At 35.8% G+C, this 7,647-nt stretch overlaps 2 non-coding genes across 2 annotated transcripts; both read right to left on the bottom strand.

Annotated features, from left to right (window-relative positions):
• Positions 1 to 2,110: 2,110 nt before the first annotated feature.
• LOC143548908 (small nucleolar RNA Z221/R21b) lies at positions 2,111 to 2,206 on the bottom strand. The gene has a single exon (XR_013138038.1). It is a non-coding gene; the product is annotated as a small nucleolar RNA Z221/R21b (small nucleolar RNA).
• Positions 2,207 to 2,488: 282 nt separating this feature from the next.
• Positions 2,489 to 2,578, bottom strand: LOC143548915 (small nucleolar RNA U31b). The gene has a single exon (XR_013138040.1). It is a non-coding gene; the product is annotated as a small nucleolar RNA U31b (small nucleolar RNA).
• Positions 2,579 to 7,647: the final 5,069 nt, after the last annotated feature.

Raw genomic sequence — 7,647 nt, 5'->3', positions numbered from 1 at the left:
CAGTTCATACACCACCACAGTTTATTTTAGCAGTTTACACACATTAAAAAACGAACAGTTTTTTTCTTGCAAACTACAGAGGCTTGGTCCACCTCTTCTTCCACAGATGTTTGCAGATGTCCGTAGATTGCAAACATTTTACCTATGGAAAAAACAAACCAGCGTCTTAGGGTGTTGTGAATGGAAGAGAGAAAAAAAAACACTAATTTTTCTGTATATTTAAAATGTTTTTGTTCACACTCTATAACTTATTAATATTTTTAAAAGTGGTTATGAATAGAGTAAGAAAAAATATGATAATAAATGTATAAAAAATATTATTTAAATAAAAAAATAAAACAAAATATAGTGATTTTTGGTTTGATTTTAGATTTGTTAAGGTTATCCTTTTGTTGTTGGAACACACTTTATTGAAGCTATTGTAAAGTAATAGATTTTGAGTCATTTGAACACTTGTAATAAAGCACTAAGTGTCAACTTTGAAATTAGGTGCTTGATGACCGATGCATAAACATGTTATATATTTAAAAGTAAAACAAGCTTAATGAACCAAGATCGTTAAAGTCCCTAAGAGTTGTAACCAAAATTCACATTGTAATATAAACTGTGAATTCTGTTAAGAACATAAAGTTTAGTATGATTGTAACGGATAAAACACAACTAAAACGGGCTTTAATGAACCGAGACCGTTACAGACCCTAAGACTTGTAAAGATTATAAATGACTTAATTATTTCATAATTTAGTGTTGAGATGTTCTAAATGAGCTCCTGTTACGTTGTTAACAACCAAACGAGGAAACTAGCAGCGGTACGCCAACACCTTTCTCTAAAAAAGGTTGATGGCACTAGTTATAAGAACTTGAGAGGGAGAGAGTTTTTTTTAAGAGTTGAGAGACAAATTTGGAACAATTTTCTTTCTTCATATCCATAATGCAAAACAAACTTGAAATTTAAACATGTATGGGATGTAGGTTCATCACCCATATTCCTTATTTAATGCCACTAACTCCTATCATGTGCTAACTTCCCTAACATGCAATATACTACTTCAAACAAATATGCAGTAATGAAAACGTGGGAACATGTAGACTTGGGGCTCAATCCATAAATCTCATGGGTTTCTTGACTTCTCTAGTGGGCCTTGTTTTGATTCGAAGTGTTTGATGTTCCGGGCTAGTTGACTCGGCTTGTTGGGCTGTATCAAAGGTAGTGGATAAGACTTCTGGCCAGGCCCAAAGGGAGGGATAGAATGACGATAGAACTAGGCCCACTCTCTCAAGAGGCCAATAATTATTAAAAAAAATATTTATCTTTTATATTTGATTTTGTTTTAAAAGAAATCTATAAAATGACTCATTGATCAAACGGAAAGAGTTCTAGGTATAGTATTGGAGGTCATGGTTTAACTCTTACAAATGGTTCTTTTTTTTAGGTCATGGGTTCGACTCTCATAAATTGTTTTCTTTTTTCTTTTATAGAAAAAACTCACTTGTATTTTTTATGAATTATTTTAGTAACTTGCTGATTATCATTCTTTGAATTATTTTAGTAACTTGCAAAATATCATTCTTTTTTTGTTTTGATTCATTTTGAGCTTTTGAAAGGGAATCCTATTCATAAAATTGTCAAATTATCTATCATATAATTACAAAAGCAATTTTAGGGGACCTTCTTTTACTCAACTCAGACCCGAAAATTTTGAGATTCTCAAAGATGACCCTAGGTAAGAGGAGCTCATGTCAAAAATGTGTTGGCTCAAATCAAGAGTTTTAACACAACATGTCTTTAGGCAACAAGTTTCTACTACAATTGGTAAGGGGCCAAGCCACTAGCATTGCATAAGATCACAAAGGGTGGATGGCCTTTTGCCAATAGGTGTACACATACGGCTAGTATTTAGTTGGCTGTTCAAAAAAATCTAAACAGAAAAGGCTTTGGTCCTATTGAAATTGAAAATGCCAGTGAAAATTAATATTTGAATATAAACGATACTGATAAAAACATTTAGAGTTGGAGCAGTCATGATAATTAAAGTAATGTTGATCTTTCTTTTGGATGCCAAGGACATTCAAAATTTCAACTCCGATGATACTATGTAACAAACAAAAAGGGCTCAAAAAATGTATGGGTTTGGAGAAAGTTTATCAATCACAATGAATATTAATCAGAGTGGTGCATGACTTTCCTAGTTTCTCATCACTGCCCTTCAAAACCAATATTACACATACTTAAAACATAAACACCTTTATAAATAACAAAAACCCATATAGATAAATAAAATATATGAACAGAAATAAATAACAGTAAGCTTTAGAATCTAACAACAAACTGTGTCGCAGAACTGTTTTCATTGCTATCTGCCCGTTAAAACGAGATGCCTAAAACATTAATTAAGTCAAGGCATCAGATACCATAGGGCATTATCATTAAATTAAAAATATATAAAATCAACCCCAAATTTGAAACAAAATAAAAAACCTTAAAAGTGAATCAGATTATAAATATGTCTATCAGCATAGAGCAATGTAATGTTACAAAGCTCATAAGATTGGGGCGACAATAACTCTCATCATATTAATATTAAATCAATTTCGAAACAAAAAATAAATATATGTTACAAGCTAACTACAGCTGCTGACCACCGATTGTGTGGATTAAGAGTCCGGTGAATGCGACGGCTTTATACTCCGATTTTGGGTTTTAAAAGATATCTAAATCTTACTTTGGGCCTCACTTGGGCTAGAATTAGACATGCTCCACCCCACTGTTTGAGCCCAACAAAACATGTCCAAACAGCTTGCCGCTCGTTCAGAAATTACTCGAAAAATACTCGCTCGATTGTAAACGAGCCGCTATTCTTGGTTCGGTTTGTAAACGAGCCAAGTAACGAACAAAGTTCAATTTAGCTCGAATATTTTTTAATTTATTTTATATATAATTATATGTGAACAAATATATAAAGATATAGACAATACAAAGATATAAAGATATAGTTAGATATGAACAAATTAATCAGATATAATTAGATATTCGGCTCGAATATTTTTAATTTATTTTATATATAATTAGATATGAACAAATATATAAAGATATAGACAATACACATAAATATCAGTATACAATTTTTATGCCCTTTCAAAATTTTCCTATTTCGTCCATTTTATAGTTTCATTAGTTCAATTCAAGTTTTCAGAATACTAGAATTTTGTTTAGATGCTCGTTATATCTCACTTCAAACTTTTTTCTCCTAAAATTTAAAACCTATTGCACGTTTGTCTAAAACTACTAATTTGTTTACACATATTATTTACAGTCTTCAAATTTGTTTCTTATTGAAATTTTTAGAGAGAAGAAATAAATAATACTCGAAAATCGCTCGATGTTCGATTGAAAATTGCTCGATTCGATTTTGGCTCGTTTCGATTTTCGCTTGGTTCGAATTTCAGTCGTTCGGTTTGGTTAGGTTGTAAACGAGCAAGCCTTCGCTCAGTTCGGCTCGGCTTGCGAACAACCCTAAATTAACTAGAGGCACACAAATATCAGGTTTCGGATCCGACTCGGAACCGGTTCCTACCCGTACCCAACCCGTGGGTACGACCTGGTATAGGATTTCTCCCAAGAACTGGAACCGACTCGGACCCGTCAGAGCCTACCATGTATGTGCACCTCTAATTGTTGGCTCAATTGTTGTTTGGCCCAAGTGTAAAGCCCAACCCAAAAATTATTAGAGTTTATTATATTTGGTAATGTCTTGACTAGTAAGTTTGGTTAGTCTATATAAGCCGAGTTATGGTTAGACATTAGAATAAGTGAAGTTGGTGCAACCGAGTTAGGGTTCATCAAGAGTCAAACCGAGTTAGGGTTTGAGGGTTTGTAATCAGTTTTTAGAGTAAGATTTTCTGATTAATATAAACGAGAGTTATTCGTTTATTCGTGTTTGATTATCGATCTGGGACTTGAATTGGTATCAGAGCCAAGTTCAAGAAATCAATAATCGGTCGGTGGCGAGCGATGGCTTGAGGAGGCTCTATCATCGACGAATATCGAAACCGAGCAGGGTTTTGGAATCGAAGTTTGTTTTACAAGTAGGCCAGTCGGATCCGTTACCTTGGTGTAGGAACTGCAGCGAAAATAGTAAGTTTCTGTTTGGTCAGAGGGTATTATTTTATTGGGCTGACGATTTGAGGTTCTTGATCGTAACTGCGTTCAAAGGTTCTAGAAGTAAAGTTGGGTTGAATATTAAAGTCTTGACTTTTGGTGATATACGTGGCTTGACTAAGAATCAAAGAAGGTGCTAAATTTATATTAATTGTTTCGGTGCCAGGAAGAATTCGAAGAAAAGAAGAAAGTCACAGTGGGTTTATTTTTCTTTATTAGTTGAGTTCTTTTGTGTTAAACAAGTTGGTTTAAACAATTATTGCTAGGTTTTTATTTTGGTTGAATAAGACGGTTCAATTTAGAATTCGTATTTATTGAGTTAAACAAGTTACGTTTTAACCAAGGTTTGATACGAGCAAGTTGGTTTGGTTCTGAAAAGTTGTTCGGAATTTATTGGTTTGTATTTATTCCAACGTAGTGGAGCAAAGGGGTTCTACGTCAATGGCAGGTGACGAAGAAAAACCGGTAATCTAGCCCAAAGCGAGTGGGGGGATATCGCTACAGGTTCCAAAGTTGAATGGAACTAACTACATCACATGGGTGATTGTGGTGGAAGCGATATTGGATGATCAAGACCTACGGGAAGTTATTCAACCAGAAGAGGGTGCGGTTATTGATGCGAAGAAGAATAAAACGGCAAGATCGCTTTTGTTTCAAGTGGTGGATGGTGATATTCTTCTTCAGATTTTTCAATACAAGAATGCCCAAGATATATGGACGGATTTTAAGGCTCGGTATGTTGGGGCCGAGCGAGTTCAAAAGGCTCGACTGCTAACTTTGAAAATTGAATTTGAGAAACTCAAGATGGCGGAAGACGAGACTGTTGACGAGTTTGCAGGAAAAATAACAAGTATGGTTTCAAAGGCAACGAGTCTAGGTCACGTGTTCGAGCAAGATATCTTGGTGAATAAGTTGCTAGATGCGGTTCCAGATAAGTACTTTCAACTCGTAGCCTCAATCGAGCAAAGTGTTGATCTCGATAGTTTGATGTTTGAAGATGCTATTGGAAGACTTAAGGCGTTCGAGGAACGTTTACGAGGGAGAGAGCGCGCTTCAAATTCACAAGGTCAGTTACTTTTCAATCGATCGGAAAGTGGTTATAAAGGCAAGTCGTATGTTCAGTCTGGTAACCGAGGTAAGGGTTGGCTAAGTTCACAAGGGCGTGGAAGAGGCCGTGAAACCAGAGGTCAGGCCCAAGAGGATGAGGACCAAGACGGTTGCGAAAACTGAGGTGGTCAAGATCGTGGGTCGGGTCATAAGGGACAAAGAAGAACGAATGATCGTCAAAGGGGAAGAAAGGATAGATCACAGGTTCAGTGTTACCGTTGTGATGAGTTTGGTCACTTTGCGTCTATGTGCCCGGAACGTATGAAGAAAAAGGAAGAATCTAATTTAAACAAAGTTGATGACTTTGATCCATCTTTGTTTATGATAAAAGGTGATCAAAAAACGGTTTTTCTGAATGAAGACGGGGTGATTCCAAAGCGTTTCAAAACCGAGCTGATGGAGAAAAATGTTTGGTATCTCGACAACGGAGCATTGAATCACATGACAGGTAACAAAGCGTACTTTTATGAATTGAATGAACAAGAAACGGGAACGGTGAAGTTCGGAGATGAATCTTGTATTGATATTCGGGGAAAAGGGTCGGTCTTAATTGAAGGGAAAACGGGGGAGCAGCGCCTGTTGACTGATGTCTACTACATCCTAAGCTTACAGTGCAATATCATAAGTCTTGGTCAAGCAACGGAAGATGGATGCGAGATTCACATGAAACATGATTTGCTAACCATTAAAGATGATACAGGTAAGCTTTTGATGAAGGTGACAAGGACCAAGGACCGATTATACAAGATAAGCCTCAATATAACAAGTCCCGGTAAACGAGTTATTATTAGAATGAAGAATTTTGTAGGTTGGGATCTTCAAAGTGTTGGATTGAAAAAAGACAAGTCGGTTACGAGTCAGATTCCAATCAAAGATCCAAGTTCCAAAATTCAAAGTCCAAAGAAGAGTGTTCAAGAAACTAAACGCGTGGTCAAGAAAGTGAATCAAGCCCAGGGAAGACGAGTAATGATCAAACGAAGCAAGTGTTACTTCAAGCCAAGTGGAGCCCAAAGAACATTGCAAGAGATCAAGAAAAGCCTAGGGAGAATCAAGATAATGATGACAAGCGTGAAGTTGAAGACCCGTCTAGTTCAAGTCGGAAATTAGGGGGTGAGTCAGGTGAGTCGGATACAACAATTGAGGGGGTGATTGTTGGCTCAATTGTTGTTTGGCCCAAATGTAAAGCCCAACCCAAAAATTATTAGGGTTTATTATATTTGGTAATGTCTTAACTAGTAAGTTTGGTTAGTCTATATAAGCCGAGTTATGGTTAGACATTAGAATAAGTGAAGTTGGTGCAACCGAGTTAGGGTTCATCAAGAGTCAAACCGAGTTAGGGTTTGAGGGTTTGTAATCAGTTTTTAGAGTGAGATTTTCTTATTAATATAAACGAGAGTTATTCGTTTATTCGTGTTTGATTATCGATCTGGGACTTGACTAATAATTAACAATAGTAGTAGGAATTAGTGAATTTTTCGAATTTATTTTAGGCAGTACGTGAAGGGAAGGAGAGGAGTGAGAGCTGAGGAGGCATTGCGGGAAAGCCGCGCGGTCCTTTTACTTCCCGCAGGTTTGTGTGGTGAGAACCATCATCAACCATTAAAAACTATCGATGCAACGTACATATGGCGATCTGCGTCTACCGCCCTAAGATACAACACTTTAATGTTTTGGAGGCCGCGCACAATGCGCAGATCCACATGTCATACATTGATCATCCAACTTTATCTTTTTCTTGTTTTGCTCGTGTATCCATAATTTGCTACTCATGTTAGAACGATCCAACATTTGGATGCAATCATCTATTGTTATATCATGTGCATATAAATGTATCAAAGTAACAAGTTTCCCCATATATTCATCACCAAAAATACGTGTTGGGTTACAATCCATGATCTGCTTAGTTTGATGATCGGCAAGTTAGAAATTATAACTAATTAAGTAAGGACAAAATGTTACTTTGAACTCAACGGACGGCCAAAATATATTAAAGAATCGCAAGATAAACAAAACTTTTTCTAACAATTATTTTATGTAAATATAGGACAAACGTTATTTAAGTAATTTTGCGAACATGCAAAAAGATAAAATAGCTGAATGATCAGCTTTGCTTGGATTTATTGAAATCGTAAGTTAGAAAACAACGACGTGGAATATATTTATCCAAGATGTTTACTGTTTTTCAAATTTTCAATATATAACATTCATACCACTCTATTAATAAGAGAATAAACCAAAGGAGCTGTTGAAGACTTGATGAACTGAAAACGGCGACATATAATTATGAGATTGAGTGCCGTGAATGGCATTAACATACAACAAATCGAGGATAAAAGGCCGATGATAATCCTTTGTTATTTCAGCTTAACTATTCTAAAAAA

Source organism: Bidens hawaiensis, unplaced genomic scaffold, assembly GCF_021521415.1.
Source record: "Bidens hawaiensis isolate Kalapana, Puna unplaced genomic scaffold, B.hawaiensis_p1.1 tig00000945_1, whole genome shotgun sequence".
NCBI classification, from domain to species: domain Eukaryota; kingdom Viridiplantae; phylum Streptophyta; class Magnoliopsida; order Asterales; family Asteraceae; genus Bidens; species Bidens hawaiensis.
This window is presented reverse-complemented; position numbering and strand designations above follow the sequence as displayed.